This window comes from Schistocerca piceifrons, unplaced genomic scaffold, assembly GCF_021461385.2.
Source record: "Schistocerca piceifrons isolate TAMUIC-IGC-003096 unplaced genomic scaffold, iqSchPice1.1 HiC_scaffold_583, whole genome shotgun sequence".
NCBI classification, from domain to species: domain Eukaryota; kingdom Metazoa; phylum Arthropoda; class Insecta; order Orthoptera; family Acrididae; genus Schistocerca; species Schistocerca piceifrons.
Window position 1 is genome coordinate 22,501 of NW_025728825.1, and position 5,000 is coordinate 27,500.

Consider the following 5,000-nt stretch of genomic DNA (forward strand, 5'->3'; position numbering starts at 1 on the left):
TCCCGCAACATGACCTCCTGCAACGACGCCACCGCCATCTATGAGACGCCAAGCCGACTAAGACAGCGATGGCGCCACAGTGCCCGCCTTTCGACGCCACCCACAAAGCCTGCAGCCTCTGTCGACCATAGCACCCATTCTCCAGTGGCTCTGCCGCACGAAGCCGTGGACCGGCAATGACTCCACCCGCACCCGTTCGTGGACCACCCCAACCGCCAAACGCGCACCTCCAGCGGATGAACGGCGGACGTTTCCCGCACTCGTAAAGTGCAATCCACCCCTATAACTTGCGTTTCATGAAGAGTTATTTCCAATATGCGACATTCCCGCTGTCCCTATACATGAGCCGCGACCTGTACCACTTACGAGCGAGAGACGCGATCGCGTTGCTCACTGTACGGCGTCCGATACCGAGCCATCAGCATGTCGGTCCCCATGCGCGTTGCACTCGCACTCGCACTCGCAAAAACGTGGGGCAAATATATTACGCGGAAGAGTTATAACAGACCGAGCCCCACTGCATGGGGGGAGTCTTTGTCACTAATGTACACAGATAGAACATTGTGGACTGGAACCAGATTACCCGTACACACGGCGCTGATTAGTAATCAATGCAGAGCCATCAAACTACAGAAAATATATACAACTGTCCGTATACATGCTGAAAGAGTCTGCCCACAATGGGAACCACACGTCAGCCAGACACTCTGATCACGCACCACTCTCTGCTTCTAACAGGCGCACATACAATATGTAAGCACCAGCATGGAACAACATCCAGTGCATCCTCTCCGCCACATTACACAATCCACACTATCACAACCAGACCAGGAGGTCCATGCGGAAAATAGAATATCCCACCCTTTCGACATCCACCATTGCGCAGATAAGGCACCAACACCCACACATGTCCTATACAACGGTGCACCCAACATCACAATAGTACCTCCTGTCACAGCGCACAAACAATGACATGAGTCAAAGACACAGGTCTGACACAAGCATAGAATTGGAGCGCCGCCTCTAATAAGCCAAAGGTGCATCCTGACGTGACAAATCTCATCATGTCACAAGCATTCACTTACTATAATCACTATCAACGAACCTGCCGCCCCGCCCCCCCCCCCCCCCCCCACACCTTTCCTTACAACAACGTGTAACCTAACCTAACCCATGTTGTACCTTAACCTAACCCATGTTGTACCTTAACCTAACCCATGTTGTGCCTTAACCTAACCCATGTTGTGCCTTAACCTAACCCATGTTGTCCCCTAACCTAACCCAAGTTGTCCCCTAACCTAACCCATGTTGTCCCTTAACCTAACCCATGTTGTGCCTTAACCTAACCCATGTTGTGCCTTAACCTAACCCATGTTGTCCCCTAACCTAACCCATGTTGTCCCCTAACCTAACCCATGTTGTGCCTTAACCTAACCCATGTTGTCCCCTAACCTAACCCATGTTGTGCCTTAACCTAACCCATGTTGTCCCCTAACCTAACCCATGTTGTCCCCTAACCTAACCCATGTTGTCCCCTAACCTAACCCATGTTGTGCCTTAACCTAACCCATGTTGTGCCTTAACCTAACCCATGTTGTCCCCTAACCTAACCCAAGTTGTCCCCTAACCTAACCCATGTTGTCCCCTAACCTAACCCATGTTGTGCCTTAACCTAACCCATGTTGTGCCTTAACCTAACCCATGTTGTGCCTTAACCTAACCCATGTTGTCCCCTAACCTAACCCATGTTGTCCCCTAACCTAACCCATGTTGTGCCTTAACCTAACCCATGTTGTCCCCTAACCTAACCCATGTTGTGCCTTAACCTAACCCATGTTGTCCCCTAACCTAACCCATGTTGTCCCCTAACCTAACCCATGTTGTCCCCTAACCTAACCCATGTTGTGCCTTAACCTAACCCATGTTGTGCCTTAACCTAACCCATGTTGTCCCCTAACCTAACCCATGTTGTCCCCTAACCTAACCCATGTTGTCCCCTAACCTAACCCATGTTGTCCCCTAACCTAACCCATGTTGTCCCCTAACCTAACCCATGTTGTCCCCTAACCTAACCCATGTTGTCCCCTAACCTAACCCATGTTGTCCCCTAACCTAACCCATGTTGTCCCCTAACCTAACCCATGTTGTCCCCTAACCTAACCCATGTTGTGCCCTAACCTAACCCATGTTGTGCCCTAACCTAACCCATGTTGTGCCCTAACCTAACCCATGTTGTGCCTTAACCTAACCCATGTTGTCCCCTAACCTAACCCATGTTGTCCCCTAACCTAACCCATGTTGTCCCCTAACCTAACCCATGTTGTCCCCTAACCTAACCCATGTTGTGCCTTAACCTAACCCATGTTGTCCCCTAACCTAACCCATGTTGTCCCCTAACCTAACCCATGTTGTCCCCTAACCTAACCCATGTTGTCCCCTAACCTAACCCATGTTGTCCCCTAACCTAACCCATGTTGTCCCCTAACCTAACCCATGTTGTCCCCTAACCTAACCCATGTTGTGCCCTAACCTAACCCATGTTGTCCCCTAACCTAACCCATGTTGTGCCTTAACCTAACCCATGTTGTGCCTTAACCTAACCCATGTTGTCCCCTAACCTAACCCATGTTGTCCCCTAACCTAACCCATGTTGTGCCTTAACCTAACCCATGTTGTGCCGTAACCTAACCCATGTTGTGCCTTAACCTAACCCATGTTGTGCCTTAACCTAACCCATGTTGTGCCTTAACCTAACCCATGTTGTGCCTTAACCTAACCCATGTTGTGCCTTAACCTAACCCACGTTGTCCCCTAACGTAACCCACGTTGTCCCCTAACGTAACCCACGTTGTCCCCTAACGTAACCCACGTTGTCCCCTAACGTAACCCACGTTGTCCCCTAACGTAACCCACGTTGTCCCCTAACGTAACCCACGTTGTCCCCTAACGTAACCCACGTTGTCGCCTATCGTAACCCACGTTGTCGCCTAAACCTGCTCTGTAATTGTTATACGACTCGTTCAATTAGTGTAGTGTTGCCCACCCGCAACCCTCGCAATATAGTTCGCTACTCGCACTGCCCGCTCCCCTGTGTATCGCTTCATGTTAAACACCTTGCAAGTCTTGCTGACTTTCCACATGCTCCTGCTGTACACTGTAATGTGGATGGCAGCAGGGCGTACATGCCGCCCCCCCCCCCCCCCCCACCTCTCCCCACGTCCCCACCTTGCCCCCTGCCTTCGCAAGGTGGTTGGTGACAAGTTTGCATGTTCAATGCCCTTCGCATGCGACGTACGCAGGCTACGTTGTGGTGCGGCCTGTGTCAACTGTCCGCTGATGTCGTACGCGTGAACCACAATCTGTACTGCACATTCGTCCTTATGTACTGAATGATACATCGTGGCACATGTGTGACCGTACAACGACTGCGCCCAAAAACGGCGGACCATACAGTGCAAATATTGTGCACGCAGCTACGTGTCGTCTCCCTATGAGAGCTGGATTGCAGTGTGGTACGCCATAGAGACGTGTGGGAGGAACGGACGCCGTGGATGGCGATCAGCATGAGCTGTCTGTTGATGTATTCGGACCTAGTCGTCTCTCCTCACACACCGTGATGGCATGGTGCAGCGCGTTCCATATCTGCGACATGCTACAGAAGCCGGTTGACAGTCGTTCGAGCAATGGACATCGCATACGTACGGGGGCCACCTTCCACGTATTGTCTAGGCGTGCACATTTTGTTGCGTGTATGTGGGCAGACGTAGTGTGGCGTGACACCTGACACAGGCATGCAATAATGGTTGAAGTTGCAAATGGCGATGGACGCCTACGTTTTCTGGTGAAGTTACGCAAATGAAGAAATGGTAACCCGTTGTGGTGCGGTTGTTCTCGCTAGGGGTGAATCGGTGATGGCGACGATAGGTTGAGGTACTAACCGGTTGTTCCAGCGATACCCACCATGCCGACGAAACTGAACGGCATCTGGGTGTGAAGCGATACGCGGCGGTGGCTGGGTGGGACCGTCCCCGGCCGGTGAGGGGGCGCCTCCCGGCGTGCTGGCCGCGCGGTGCGTGGGCGCACGCGCTACAGCCGGCTGGTGGGGGCGGCCAGTGGCAGGCGCGCCGGCCGACGGACGCGGCAGGCGTCGCAGCTGCGCGCCGGCGCACCCTGCGCGCGGCGCCGTGCGGCCAAAGTAGGTCCTCGCGGGCCCGGTGCGAAGCGCGGTGGACATCTGCAGTGTGCTGGTCCGATTGAGGACTGTGTGCGTTGAGGATGCGCCGCCGCCCGGCGCTCGGCGCCGCGACGCCGTCTGCTGCTCGGTCGCCCCAGCGGTTCTCGCTGGTGGTTTGTATCGCAGCTGTGCGGATGTGTTGGCGTGTGCGCTGTGCTGGGAGAGTTCGCTTCGGCACCCAAGTGGGGCTTTTGTCCTTCTGTGGCGCTGGCGTTGGAGCTGCCGGTCACCGTAGGTGGCGCGTGTTGTCTCCCGCCGGCAATGCCACGACAGCACGCTCCCGGGCCTCTGTCGGCAGCGGCAAGCTCAGTTGGGAGCACGGGTGGTCGCACCGAAAGCGTCTACTCGCCTAACTCCGGGCGATTGCGCCTCTCTCGAACCCGACCAAGTACTTGGGACGGCGCTGCGCGCCGCCGGGACCTGAGAGGGTTTCGAGGTGTATTGTGCAGGGGAGCTCAGCCTCCTCCTGTTTGCAGAATGATTGAGCGGACGCTTGCGTGTTCGCGCGGGCCCCCGGGACACACTCCCGGGCGGCCGGCTGCTCAGCTCTAGTTGACGCAGCTCCCTGGTTGATCCTGCCAGTAGTCATATGCTTGTCTCAAAGATTAAGCCATGCATGTCTCAGTACAAGCCGCATTAAGGTGAAACCGCGAATGGCTCATTAAATCAGTTATGGTTCCTTAGATCGTACCCACGTTACTTGGATAACTGTGGTAATTCTAGAGCTAATACATGCAAACAGAGTCCCGACCAGAGATGGAAGGGA

General features: G+C 54.2%; 1 non-coding gene across 1 annotated transcript in view; it reads left to right on the forward strand.

Annotated features, from left to right (window-relative positions):
• The first annotated feature begins 4,796 nt into the window (after positions 1 to 4,796).
• The window catches only part of LOC124761588, a 1,909-nt gene continuing 1,705 nt past the window's right edge, over positions 4,797 to 5,000 (forward strand). Inside the window, exon 1 of the ribosomal RNA XR_007012436.1 lies at positions 4,797 to 5,000. This exon is cut by the window's right edge and continues 1,705 nt beyond it. This is a non-coding gene — a ribosomal RNA (small subunit ribosomal RNA).